We start from the raw sequence: 15,334 nt of genomic DNA, 5'->3' as shown, positions 1-15,334 counted from the left end.
CATGTTTGAGGGATACTCAGTATAGCTATAGACCCTGTCCAGCAGGGAGATTTGACTGAGAAAATCCTATTCCATTCTACTAAGAATTGTCCATAGATGTTATTATGAAGGGAAAAGGTTTATACTTAGGCCTATTGCCTCAATAAGTATACTGGACCACACATGTATTTCCGTTTTTTGTTTGTTTTGGCTACCACTTCCAGAATGATGGAAATGACGGTGGTAATAGTAGATATTCTTGACTTGTTTATAATGCTTTTAGAGTAGTATTGTTAAACCATACGACATTAGCTGTATGTTAATGATAAATAAATATTCTTTATAATGTACATGAAATATCATTTTATTCTGAGCTTATTCAGCAAGTTTTAAAATCCAAGAGAGTTTATTAAATTTTATCAAATTATTTTGCAGATCAATTGAGATGTTTATGTATTTACTTTGCGACCTATTGGTGCGATATATTCATTGGGTTTATATGCATGAATTCTTTAGAGCAATCCTTAAATATTTAGGCTAAATTATTATTTTAATATACCTGAGATAAATATGTAAATCTTTTATTCATACTTTTACATCTGTACTAATTATTTTTAGGTTTTACTGTGAGGGTGATCCTAGCTTTGTGAAGTGAGTTGGAATGTTTCCTATTGTTTTTCTATATACAAGAAGAGTATACCTCGTAGTGATGGATTTGTTTCTTGAAAATTGAAAAGCACTTATTGATTTTTAAAAAAACTCTGCTCTGCAGCTGTCTTGAATTTAGTCATTGAAAACTTTTTCAGTTTCAGTTCTGCAGCATATAGTTGTCTATTTAGGTTTGGTAGACAACTTTCTACTCCATTATATTTGAATCTTTATTACTAAGATTTTCAAATTTGTTAAACTGATGAATTTGTACTAATACTTTTAAAATAGCATTTAAAAATAATCTTTAAATCGGTTATTAAATCCTTTTAAGACTGTAAGTCCTTTTTTATTTCTAATTTTGTTTGTTTACTTTTTTCTCTTGATTAAATTTACTAGGACTTTTGTATTGCAGTTTGTCCTTGTCCTTTTGTTGTTGCTGTTGTTTCTGGGACAAGACTCACTCTGTCGCCCAGGCTAGAGCGCTAATATTTTGTATTTTTAGTAGAGACAAGGTTTCACTATGTTGGTCTCAAACTCCCGGCCTCAAGTGATCTGCCCACCTCAGCCTCCCAAAGTGTCAGGATTACAGTGTGAACCACAGCACCTGGCCTGTTCTTGTTCTTTAGGAATTTAGTACTGTAGTTTATTCGTCAACTTTACTATTTTTCTATTTTTCTCATGCATTGATTTATATATTTATTTTTAATATTTTCTTCCTCTCATTTAGATTCTTTCATTGTTCTGTCTTAGCTTCTTGAATTGCAGTTAAATTGATTTTTTTTTTAATTCTCTTTTAGTTAGAACAAAAACCATTTTAGGCCACAAACAGTATTTTCCTTTGAACACATTCCATAAAGTTTGATAAATAATGGTCCTATTTTCATTACTGTAAAACAAGTTTGTAATTCACCTTGGATTTTTCTCTCCCATATAGCTATATAGGAAGGCATTTGGTAACTTCCAACGTGTTGGGATTTTTGATTGTTTAAACTTTAAAAAATATATAGTTTGATTGCATTATGGTCAGAGAATGCAGCTCCCTATAATTTCTGATTTGGAAACTTTTGAACATTTTCTTTGTGGCAGTATTTGTTAAATTTTTATAAAAAGTTATTATATTCATGTTGAAAATAAGATACATGTATTTTTTAGTTCTTAGAATAGACATCAGTATATCTGTAAATTCATCTTTACAAACTGTACATTTTAACCAAATATCTGTTTATCCAGAGCTAAGAGAGATGTGTCAAAGTCACCCATAAGAAGTTACTTTTCTTTCACATTTCTAACATTTTTAACATTCTTGATTTATGTATGTTGATATTATGCTAATCAGCTTATAAAGTTGAATAACTATTATATTTTTCATGTGAAGTATATTTGTATTAATATGTAATGACCCTCTTGGTTACCATTAATAGCTTTTTGCCTTTGTGTCTTTTCTGAAATTAGTATTTCCTGTTTTCTTTTGTGAATGTATGATGTATATTTGCCCATTCTTTTATTTTTAACTTGTGCATATCATTTTTGTCTTAGAATGGCTTTTTAACTATCATGTAGTTCAATGTTTTTAAACTGGATTCGAAGTATTTTTAATTATTCACAATTATTTTTATAACTAATATATTTACTCATATTTCTTTTCTCTGAGCTTGTGATTTTTCTCATGTTTTCTTAGTTATATTGCATATGGCTTATAAGCTTTTATACTTTCTAGTATTTTAGAATATAATCATTGGGTTTTTAGTTGTATTAAAGATTACCTTTGGGTTTTTCAAAATTGTGCTTTAATTTTTATTTTCTAATGATTGGGACTATAAAAGAAAAGAGATTTTGTCTCTTTTCAGACAAAATGAGGAAGTTAGCTGTTTCCTTCTCTGCTTTGTCTTTCCTCACTTCTCTGTTTCTCTTAATCTATAATTTTAGACCCAGATAATTGCCATTGAATTAATTTTTACTTTCTATGTTTCGCTTCTGTTTCATAACCATATTAGCAATAGTTATTGAGATTTACCTTTCTGTTTACTGGTTTTGATGACTTCCTCTGCTTGAAGTCTTCATTAGGATTCATCGCTTGGTTCACAGAAGTACAACTTTAACATTGTCAAAACCATACTTGGCTAGTTTGTTTTCCAAGCTCTTGCAAACCCAGGAATATAATTTCTCTTTCCTTCATACCTGAGGGTCAAATTCTCTGGGAACACAATTCTTCAAACTTTTACCCTCACAATGTTTTCCCTAAGACATGTTGCTGTGTTGTTTTCTATAATTTTGTTTGTGGAGAATAAAGTCTTATAAATAGCATGTGTTTCACTTTTATCAGAAATTATTATTGTTTTCTTTTCTGGATGCCTAAAATACGTTTTTTAAATAATTAACTTCAAGAGAAGAAGGAGGATCATGACAGATGGGAGGCAGGACTAGATTGCAGCTCCCACTCGGCCAGAGAGAGCAGCATGTGGAGTCTCTCATCGTGAACTCTTGTTCCAGAACGACTGTAGGAATAAATCAGGAAAACCGAAGAGGACCCACAGACCCTCAGAAGGAAGTAGATTACTCCTGAACCCAGGAGACACCCCAAATACTGTGCGGGTGTCCATGGCTGAGAGACTCACAAAAGGTTCACATCACAGGACTCCGTGCAGGCAACCCCCAGTACCAGCCCAGAGCCAGGTAAACTTGCTGGGTGGCTACATTCAGAAGAGAGATAATAATCACTACAGCTTATCTCTCGGGAAGCCACATCCATAGGAAAAGGGGGAGAGTACTAGATCAAGGGAACACCCTGTGGGACAAAAAAATCTGAGTAACAGCCTTGAGCCCTAGACCTTCCTTCTGACAGAGGCTACCCAAATGAGAAGGCACCGGAAACTAACTCTGATAGTATAACAAAACAAGTAATCCCTGATTTACCTGTAAAAGAATTCGGGAAGTCAGTTATTAAGCTAATCAAGGAGACACCAGAGAACGGTGAAGCCCAATTTAAGGAAAGTTTAAAAATGATACAGGAAATGAGGAGAGACATTTTCAATGAGATAGATAGCATAAATAAAAAACAATCAAAACTTTGGGAAACAATGGATGCACTTAGAGAAATGCAAAATGCTCTGGAAAGTCTCTGCAGTAGAATCAAACGAGCAGAAGAAAGAACTTCAGAGCTCGAAGACAAGGTTTTCAAAATAACCCGATCCAACAAAGACAAACAAAAAAGAATAACAAAATATGAACATAGCCTCCAAGAAGTCTGGGATTATGTTAAATGACCAAAGCCAAGAATAATCAGCATTCCTGAGGAAGAAGAGAATTTAAAAGTTTGGAAAACATTTTTGGGGGAATAATTGAGGAAAACTTCCCTGGCCTTGCTAGAGACCTAGACATCCAAATACAAGAAGCTCAAACAACACCTGGGAAATTCATCTCGAAAAGATTATCACCTAGGCACGTTGTCATCAGGTTATCTAAAGTTAAGGTGAAGGAAATAATCTTAAGAGCTGTGAGGCAAAAGCACCAAGTAACCTATAAAGGAAAGTCTATCAGATTAACTGCGATTTCTCAGCAGAAACCTTACAAGCTAGAAGGGATTGGGACCCTATATTTAGCCTCCTTAAACAAAACAATTATTAGCCAAGAATTTTGTATCCAGTGAAACTAAGCTTCATAAATGAAGGAAAGATACAGTCTTTTTCAGACAAATAAATGCTGAGAGAATTCGCCACTACCAAGCCAGGACTATAAGAACTGCTAAAAGTAGTTCTAAATCTTGAAACAAATCCCGGAAACACATCAAAACAGAACCTCTTTAAAGCTTAACTCTCACAGAACCTATGAAAAAAATACAATTAAAAATAAAAACAAAAAACCAAGGTATACAGGCAACAAATAGCACAATGACTGGAATGGTACCTGACATCTCAATACTAAAATTGAATGTAAATGGCCAAAAGGCTCCACTTAAAAAATAGGGAATTGCACAATGGATAATAATTCACCAACCATCTCTCTGCTGTCTTCAAGAAATGCACCTAACACATAAGGACTCATATAAACTTAAGGTAAAGGGGTGGAAAAAGACATTCCATGCAAATGGACACAAAAACAAATAGGAGTAGCTATTGTTATATCAGATGAAACAAACTTTAAAGCAACAGCAGTTAAAAAGGCGAAGAAGGACATTATATAATGATAAAGGGCCTTGTCCAACAGGAAAATATCACAATCCTAAATATATTTTCACCTAATACTGGAGCTCCCAAACTTATAAAACAATTACTAATAGACCTAAGAAATGAGATAAACAGCAACACAATACTGGGGGACTTCAATACTTCACTAACAGCATTAGACAGGTCACCAAGACAGAAAATCAACAAAGAAATAATGGATTTATATTATGCCCTGGAACAAATGGACTTAGCAGATATTTACAGAACATTCTATTCGACAACCATGGAATATACATTCTATTCATCAGCACATGGAACTTTCTCCAATATAGATCATATTATAGGCCACAAATAAGCCTCAAAAATTGTAAGAAAGTTGAAATTATATCAAGTACCTTCTCAGACCACAGTGGAATAAAACTGGAAATCAACTCAAAAGAAACCTTCAAAACTATGCAAATACATGGAAATTAAATAACCTGCTTCTGAATGATCATTGGATCAACAATGAAATCAAGTTGAAAATTAAAAAATTCTTCAAACTGAATGACAATAGTGACACAACCTATCCAACCCTCTGGGATACAGCAAAGATGGTGCTAAGTGGAAAGTTCATAGCCCTAAATGCCTACATAGAAAAATCTGAAGGAGCACAAACAGACAATCTAAGGTCACACCTCAAGGAACTAGAGAAACAAGAACAAACCAAACCCAAATCCAGCAGAAGAAAGGAAATAACCAAGATCAGAGCAGAACTAAATGAAATTGAAATGAAAAAATATATATAAAAGTTAAGTGAAATAAAAAGCTGATTCTTTGAAAAGATAAATAAAATTGATAGACCGTTAGCAAGTTTAACCAAGAAAAGAAGACAGAAAATCCAAATAAGCTCAACTAGAAACAAAACAGGAGACACTGCAATCGACACTGCAGAAATACAAAAGACTGTTCAAGGTTACTATAAACAGCTTTATGTGCCTAAACTAGAAAACTAAGAGGGGATAGATAAATTCCTGGAATGATATAACCCTCTTAGCTTAAATCAGGAAGAATTAGATATCCTGAACAGACCAACAACAAACACTGAGTTTGAAATGGTAATAAAAAAATTACCCATAAAAAAAGTCAGGACCAGACAGATTCACAGAAGAATTCTACCAGACATTCAAAGAAGAATTGGTACCAATCCTATTGACACTATTCCACAAGATAGAGAAAGAGGGAATCCTCCCTAATTCAATCCACGAAGCCAGTATCACCCTACTGCAAAAACCAGGAAAGGACATAACCACAAAGGAAAACTACGACCAATATCCCTGATGAACCTAGGTGCAAAAATCCTTAACAAAATACTAGCTAACTGAATCCAACAACATATCAAAAAGATAATCCACCGTGATCAAGTGGGTTTCACACCAGGGATGCAGGGATGGTTTAATATACACAAGTCAATAAATGTGATAAACCACATAAACAGAATTAAAAACAAAAATCATATGATCATCTCAATAGACTCATAAAAAACATTTGACAAATTCAGCATCCCTTTATGATTAAAACTCTCAGCTAAATCAGCATACAAGGGACATACCTCAACGTAATAAAAGCCATCTATGACAAAACCAGAGCCAACATTACACTGAATGGGGAAAAGTTGAAAGCATTCCCTCTGAGAACTGAAATGAGAGGAGGATGCCCACCCTCATCAATTCTCTTCAACATAGTACTGGAAGTTCTAGCCAAAGCAATTAGACAAGAGAAAGAAATAAAGGGCATCCAAATTGGTAAAGAGGAAGTCAGACTGTCACTGTTTGCTGATGATATGATTGTTTACCTTGAAAACACTAAAGATTCCTTCAGAAAGCTCCTAGAAATGATAAAAGAATTCAGCAAAGTTTCCAGATACAAAAATAATGTACACAAATGAATAGCTCTCCTATACACCAACAGTGACCAAATGGAGAATCAAATCAAGAACTCAACCCCTTTTACAATAGCTGCAAAAAAATATATAATACTTCGGACTATACCTAACCAAGGAGGTGAAAGGCCTCTACAAGGAAAACTACAAAACACTTCTGAAAGAAATCATAAATGACACAAACAAATGGAAATGCATCCCATGCTCATGGATGGATAGAACCAATATTGTGAAAATGACCATACTGCTGTGTCCGGAGTTGATTCCTTCCAGTGGGTTCATGGTCTCACTGACTTCAAGAATGAAGCTGTGGACCTTCGTGGTGAGTGTTACAGCTCTTAAAGGTGGCACAGACCCAAAGAGTGAGCAGCAGCAAGATTTATTGTAGAGAGCGAAAGAACAAAGCTTCCACAGTGTGGAAGGGGACCCCAGCGGGTTGCTGCTGCTGGCTGGGGTGGCCAGCTTTTACTCCCTTATTTGTCCCCACCCTTGTCCTGCTGATTGGTCCATTTTACAGAGAGTTGATTCGTCCATTTTACAAACCTCCAGCTAACTACAGAGCACTGACTGGTGTATTTTACAAACCTCTAACTAGCTACAGAGTGCTTATTGGTGCATTTTACAATCCTAGCTATAGAGTGCTGATTGGTGCATCTTACAATCCTCTAGTAAGACAGAAAAGTTCTCCAAGTCCCCACTCAACCCAGGAAGTCCAGCTGGCTTCACCTCTAACTGCCAAAAGCAATCTACACATTTCATGGAATTCCCATCAAAATATCACCATCATTCTTCATGGAACTAGAAAAAACAATTTAAAAATTCATATGGAATCAAAAAAGAGCCCGCATAGCCAAAGAAAGACTAAGCAAAAAGAACAAATCTGGAGGCATCACATTACCTGATTTCAAACTACACTATAAGGCCATAGTTACCAAAACAGCATGGTACTGGTATAAAAATAGGCACATAGACCAATGGAACAGAATAGAGAATCCAGAAATAAACTCAAATACTTACAGTCAGCTGATCTTTGACAAAGCAAACAAAAGCATAAAGTGGGAAAAGGACACCTTTTCAACAAATGGTGCTGGGGTAATTGGTAAGCCACATGTAGGAGAATGAAACTGGATCTTCATCTCTCACCTTATATAAAAATCAATTAAAATGGTTTAAGGACTTAAATCTAGGACCTGAAACTCTAAAATTTCTAGAAGATGACCTCGGAAAAGCCCTTCTAGACATTGGCTTAGGCAAGGATTTCATGACCAACAATCCAAAAGCAAATGCAACAAAAACAAAGATAAATAGCTGGGACTGAATTAAACGAAAGAGCATTTGCACAGCAAAAGGAACCGTCAGCAGAGTGAACAAACAACTCACAGAGTGGGAGAAAATCTTCACAATCTATACTTCTGATAAAGGACTGATATCCAGAATCTACAACAAACTCAAACAAATCACCAAGTAAAAAGCAATGTCATCAAAAAGTGGGCTAAGTACATGAATAGACAATTCTCAAAAGAAGATATTCAAATGGCCAACAAACATATGAAAAAATGCTCAACATCATTAATGATCAGGGAAATGCAAATCAAAACCACAATGCAATAGTACCTTACCCCTGCAAGAATGGCCATAATCAAAAAATCAAAAAATAATAGATGTTGGAGTGGATGTGGTGAACAGGGAGCACTTCTACACTGCTGATGGGAATGTAAACTAGTACAACCACCATGTAAAACAGTGAGGAAATTCCTTAAAGAACTAAAAGTAGAAGTACTCCATTTAATCCAGCAATCCCATTACTGTGTATCTACCCAGAAGAAAATAAGTCATTATACAAAGAAGATACTTGCACATTCATGTTTATAGCAGCACAATTCACAATTGCAAAACTATGGAACCAATCTAAATGCCCACCAATCCATGAGTGAATAAACTGTGAGATATAGATATATATATGATGGAATACTAACTCATCCACAAAAAGGAATGAATTAATGGCATTCACAGCAACCTGATTGAGATTGGAGATATTTTAGACGGAGTCTCACTCTGTCACCCAGGCTGGAGTGAAGTGGTGCAATCTCGGCTCACCGCAACTTCCACCTCCCTGGTTCAAGCAATTCTCCTGCCTCAGCCTCCTAAGTACCTGGGATTACAGCATATGCTACCGTGCCCGCCTAATTTTTTTTGTATTTTTAGCAGAGATGGGGTTTCACCATGTTGGCTAGACTGGTCTCGAACTCCTGACCTCAGGCAATCCACTCGCCTCAGCCTCCCAAAGTGCTGGGATTATAGGTGTGCGCCACCGTGCCCGGCCTGGAGAGTGTTATTCTAAGTGAAGTAACTCAGGAATGGAAAACCAAACATCATATGTTCTCACTCATAAGTGGGAGCTAAGCTATAAGGATGCAAAGGTATAAGAATGACACAGTGGAATTTGGGGACTCAGGGGGAAAGGGTGGGAAAGGAGTGAAGGATGAAAGACTACACATTGGGTAGACTGTATACTGCTAGGGTGATGGGCACACCAAAATTTCATAAGTCACCACTCAAAAACTTACTCATGTAATGAAACACCACCTATTCCCCCAATAACCTATGGAAATAAAAAGTTTTTTAAAATTAACTTCATTTTTTAACAGAACATAACTCAATGTAGTTGTATTTTATTTCTTTCCCATTGATTTCTGCCCTTAATATAATGAACACTTTTTTATCTTACTTCTCAAGTCCTTTAATGGGATTATTTATGTACAGTTTCTTTTTCCATCTGGGACATTTTTCATGATCACATCTATTCAAATTGCTTGTTCAAATTCAAATTTCTTTTTCTTGAGATTATCTGTAACTCTTAGGTTGAGTTTTGGTTCTTCGTCTTCCGGGACTACCATCTTCTTTCTGAGGATTTCCATCTTTTTCATTTTACTCTGCTTTCTGGGGAAACTACTCAGGCATGTCCTTAAAATTCCTGATTTGATTTTCCACAGTGCAAATTCTGGGACACATTGCTTTTGTTACGAATTTAATTCACCTACTGAATATTTTAACTATTCAAAAATGTGCTCATTTATCTACTACTTTATTGATGAACACTGGGGTTGTTATGAGACTTTTTGCTATTACAAATTGCTATACTGTAAACACACATGTATAACTCCTGATGCACTTAAACAAGAGTATCTCTAGGGGTTCTTGTCTGAGTGGAATTTCTGAGTTTTACAAGTACATTTTTAATGTACTCGTATGTCTTTTTTTAAATCACTCACGTCTCTTTTACTCTTATCTCACTTTCATTTCTTTTATTCTCTTCACAAATTTCTCCCCTATTTCATAGAGAAAATACTTTCTTGCATGCTATAAAAGGTGAGGAACATCATCTAAGGTAGTTAATACAACTTTAACAGGTGTGTTTTTAATATAAGAGTTGAGAATTGTGTTCCTTTTCCCTTTTCTTTCAGGTGTACCATTTTCAGTTCCTTGTGGGTTTTGATTCTTCTGTTTCTATTCACATTTATATAACCATATTTTTAATGCAAATGTTATATGTCAGTACATCTCAGCACCACGATTTTTTCACTGGGAGTACTGATAGGCTAATATGGCAGCTCTTAGCCCAGTTAATACCGTATGTTCTAGTTGACAATTCTACTGCTTATGATGAAGTTTTCTTCGTAATCCTCAAATCCTGACATTCTGTCCAGCTGGAAAGTTGTAGTACATGAAAAACTAAAACGCCCAGCGTTTTCCTCTTTCTGCCCAATTGTTTGATATTCCTGGAGGTTTCTCTCAAACCCTGGCACAGGTTTGGCTGACAGTCTTAGTTTCCTTTCATTGTGTTTTCATCGGTTTTCTTTAACTTTAAACAAATTTAGGTGAGAAGTTGGGAAAAGCTTCAAAGGCACTGCTATTTGGGTTTTTCTTTAAAACCGGACACTTCATGTATCTCAAAAGGATCCTTTCAAGCCAGAGAGATTTGCTTGTTGCCCTGATACGGTGAATTCTGGAGGGCACTTTGGAATCTTGTATCCATATTACTCAATTATACAATCAATCATGAAAATGAATAATTCAAAGATTTGATCATCACTCACACACTAGTGTGTTTTTTGTTTTGTTTTGTTTTTTTCCAGCTTGGTGCTTCCTGCTGACCTACTTCCTTATGAAATAACACAACAATCATCTGGTCATGCAGATCTTATTGAAACTAACAAAGAGTGCCATCTGTCGTTGTGTATGATATGTTCTTCAGTATCAATCTTAGATTGCTTTGTGGTACTCAAAGCATTTCACAGTTTTATTTTAGTCTTTTTTAATATCTTAGGGTCACTGTAAAGAAAACTTAAACCATTTCGATCTTAAAGATGATCAATATGAGACAAAAAGCAAGGGCATTGTGTTATAATCAAACAGAAAGCCGTTCCAAAAATCAACCCTGTAATCCAACTCATATGATTTCTAGGCTGATGCTTTTCCCCCTTTCTTAGCATCTGAGCACCATTCCCTTTTATAACCAGTATTTACAACCATTTGTGAAGTGCATCTCTGACCAGTGCAGCTCCCTCTGAGATGTCTGCTCTCTCTGCAAAGCTTACCTTTGCAAGTATTCCTTGAGGAATAGTCAGGGGAAAGAGTTACATGTTCAGCCAAGGGTGACAATCTCATATTTATTGTTTTAAGAATAATCAATATTGTTGGTTATGTGTTTATTTGAAAAGTGAGCAGGTATTTTAATGATCTTTTAGATATCTTTTTTATGATTAGAGAAGTATTTCTTGTTTTATGCAGAGTAGGCTAGCTTGTCCAGAAAAATAGAAAGAGAGCTTAATGGAAACCTGTCGTCTTCTAGAAAAAATATGCAAAAATATTTGACTTTCTATTACATTTCTAAAAGTTTTAGTTTTTTTTCTTTTTTTCTTTTTTTTTTGTAATTTATACTTGGGAGAAATACATGTATCTTTTGTAGTTTGTGGCACATAGATAGTTAGACTTTATTCAAAAGAGTATCTATTCCTTCCTATTGAGAAATAGAGATCTAGACAAATATGGGGATAACTTTAGCAAACTTATCCTTGTTAGATGAATCAGTTCTCAGTTCATATGAGATAAATTAGCAGACACTTTCTCAAAAGAATGAATACAATAATACTAAGAGAAACAACAAACAACTCACTTTTTTTTTTTTTTTTTTTTTTTTTTTTTGAGACGGAGTCTTTCTCTGTTGCCCAGGCTGGAGTGCAGTAGTGTGATCTGGGCTGACTGCAACCTCCGCCTCCTGGGTTCGTGCAATTCTCCTGCCTCAGCCTCCTGAGTAGCTGGGATTACAGGCGTGCGCCACCACACCCAGCTAATTTTTGTATTTTCAGTAAAGACGGGGTTTCACCATGTTGGCCAGGATGGTCTCGATCTCTTTACCTCATGATCCGCCTGCCTTAGCCTCTTAAAGTGCTGGGATTACAGGCATGAGTCACCACGCCTGGCCACAATTCACATTTTTTGTGCGCTTACTACATGTCAAGTTCTTTTCTACATAAACTGTAACTTATTTAATCCTCAGTACCCTAAATGAGGTAGTGAACATTATCTTCATTTTACAGATGAGAAAACTGATGCTAAGAAACCTTCCCAAGATCTCATAGCAAGTGTCTTGTGAAGCCAGAAATCACACACAGGCAGTCTAACATCAGGGCCAAAACAATACCCATCATGGCATCCTCCCTGCATACAGTGAGCCAAGAGATTTTTCAATCCTGTTTTGTAAGCAAGTTGTTAACTTTAGCCAACTTATCCTGGGTAGATGAAACAGTGCTCAGTTCGTATGAGAGAAATTAACAGACACTTTCTCAAAAGAAAAAATGCATTAAAAAGGAATAGTGCTAAAGAGGACATACTTATGAAGATTAACCCCAAAAATGTGTCTCTTTGACACATCTTTCCACATTCTTCCATTTGTTTGACTCCACTGGGATTTGCCCAGTCCCCAGTGTAACTTTTGCTTCTCTGGCTTACTCAGCAGCCTTCAAAGTGGGAAACATTATGAAAAGAAGCACAAGTGTCAGAGCAGCCAGCTGGCAGAGGGAAATTCCAGTCATATCGTGCGTCCCCTTGTGAGCTTTTTATTTCAGTTGTTCTTTGGAACACACAAGTCAAAATCTGAGCTGGCTATCTGCTTCTTGGGGGATGACAACTACACAATATTTGAAATGTCTAAACACAGCTAACCAGATCTGGTCTTTATCTGATCAAGCTCTAGTGAATGAAAAAATTATATGCCAATGTGTGGGTCATAGGTTGTTGAGAAATAGTTACAAGAGAATAGGAAAGAACCATCTCTTTATTCTGTGGTTTTGGGTTGCCAGTAGGTTAAAGGCTGAGAAACAAGCCCTAAACATAGCTCTATTGTATCATAACCATACTCAGAACTGCTCTGTGGCTCTGCAGGGCCTAGAGCATAAAACCAAGGCATGTCACTTGGCATTTGAGTGTTCCGTGGTCTGCTGATAGGCTCTATCTAGTATCATGTCTTGCACATGCGGGACTGGTATTCAGAGGCTACTCTCTGCTACAGCTCTGCTGTTGGCTGCATATACATGCAGTCTTAGTGCTTATGCTTTGATAGATGTTAAAACTTTTTAATCTCACTCCTTCTTCACATACGCTTCATATATCATACTTTTTAAGTGAAATCTTACTCATTTCTTCACTTAGACATTATGCTTTTTAAGATCATTTGTTCTTGTTCATTCCATTTTACATCTATCACAATATTTAGTGCTTTCTGGGCCACAGTAAGTACTAAACAAATTTGTGATATGAATAAAAGCATCATAGATTCTTCTTCTTCTTCTTCTTCTTCTTCTTCTTCTTCTTCTTCTTCTTCTTCTTCTTCTTCTTCTTCTTCTTCTTCTCCTTCTCCTTCTCCTTCTCCTTCTTCTTCTTCCTCTTCTTCTTCTTCTTTTTGTTGAGACGGAATCTTGCTATGTTGTCCAGGCTAGTCGACTCCTAGGCTCAAGCTTTCCCCTCAGCTTCCCGTGTAGCTGAGACTACAGGTGCACACCACCACACTGGGTCTGCTTCTTATCTTTCCCTAAGAAGGGAAAACAACTGTGGGTATCTGTTGTGGAAGAAGGGGCAGGGGAGGGCAAGGAGGGGAATGTTAGCTTGAGAAGGAAGCATGTATATGTCCCCCATCCTACTGGCACAGAAATTTTCCAAAGCTGTGGAAGTGCAAGGGAAACCGTGAAATGGTTCTGTTTCTTAGCAGGTAGGGAGAAGAGAGATCCTCCTTCGAACCTCAGATAGCTTTTGTGGAAGGGGAAAAATTAGGCCAGTATACAGGATCCAAGGAAAGAAAAATATGGGGATCTCACCATTGAGAAACATGCAGGAGTTTCACAGTCCAGGAGGATAACGTTGGCACTAGAGCTCTAACCCCCATGACAAGCAAACACCTTGTCTGCCCAAGGGTCATGAAATGAAGATAACTGGTGTTTATTAAATATTTACTAGTACCATCTGAAAATAATTTTAAAAGTCAGTCTCAGACTGTAATGCCAGGCTGCTTGGATTCAAATTCTGGTTCTGCTACTCACTGGCTGTGCTATCAATCTCATGAGATAGTCAAGAGAATTATAAAATAAATACAAATTTATAGAATGTGGAGAATACAGGCTAGTATGTAGCAAATAACATATAGGCATGTATTAAATTGAAAATGTGAAGACATTATTTCCCAAGAAACCCTGTTTTATGTAGTAGTTTTGTGTAGTTCATCATAATTTTATAGCAGCTTCAAAACTGATGGTAATAAAAGCTGACCATCTGTATACCCTATGACTCAGCAACTCCTCTTTTAGGTATATACCCAACAGAAATGTGTATGCACAAACACCAAATGCAGGTACTGGAATATTCATAGCAGTACTCACATAATAGCCCCAAACTGGAAACTACTCAAATGCTCCTAACAATAAAATGAGAGAATAAATTGTTATATATTCACACCGCAGCATACCTTACAGCAATGAAAACAAAAGATCTACCTCTACTTGTGACAATAGGGATGAATCTCACAAATATGTGGAGTGTAAAATAAAAAGCTAGACACACAAGATAATATATACTGTATGATTCCATTTATATAAAGTACAAAAATAGGCAAACCTAATCTCTGCTGTTAGGAACCAGGATAATTATCCTTGTGTACAGGGAGGCTATTGGGGTGCTGGTAACCTTTTGCTTTTTGATCTCAGTGTTGGTTACACAGGAGCACTCATTTTGTGAAAATTAATTGAGCTATGATATGCTTATGTGTACTTTGGGTAGGAATGTTACACTTCAGTTAAAAGTTTTACAAAGTGATGTGGCAGTGAAAGCAAAATAGAACCTATTATAATCAAGAATTAGTAAATAATCATAGATTAATATATCAGTGAGGAAGGTGATCAGAAAGATAATCAATAATCTTTGGGGTGTGAAGATGGAGACCTGTTAGAGCTGAGAACCAACCAAAGAAGGATTTGCACTGAATAGCTTAGCAATGAACATTCTTCCAGAGAGGCTATTTGAGAGGTGCTCCCACATTGAGCTGCCTCACAAGAACAAGACATCAACTGAG

The 15,334-nt window shown here is 36.2% G+C and overlaps 2 long non-coding RNA genes across 8 annotated transcripts in view; one reads left to right on the top strand and one right to left on the bottom strand.

Annotated features, from left to right (window-relative positions):
- LOC105479474 (uncharacterized) overlaps positions 1 to 15,334 on the bottom strand; it is an 81,002-nt gene that overhangs the window by 10,577 nt on the left and 55,091 nt on the right. The window lies entirely within an intron of this gene.
- Positions 1 to 15,334, top strand: part of LOC139363373 (uncharacterized) — a 58,772-nt gene that overhangs the window by 13,090 nt on the left and 30,348 nt on the right. The window lies entirely within an intron of this gene.

The sequence above is a fragment of the Macaca nemestrina genome, chromosome 5, assembly GCF_043159975.1.
Source record: "Macaca nemestrina isolate mMacNem1 chromosome 5, mMacNem.hap1, whole genome shotgun sequence".
NCBI classification, from domain to species: Eukaryota; Metazoa; Chordata; class Mammalia; order Primates; family Cercopithecidae; genus Macaca; species Macaca nemestrina.
This window is presented reverse-complemented; position numbering and strand designations above follow the sequence as displayed.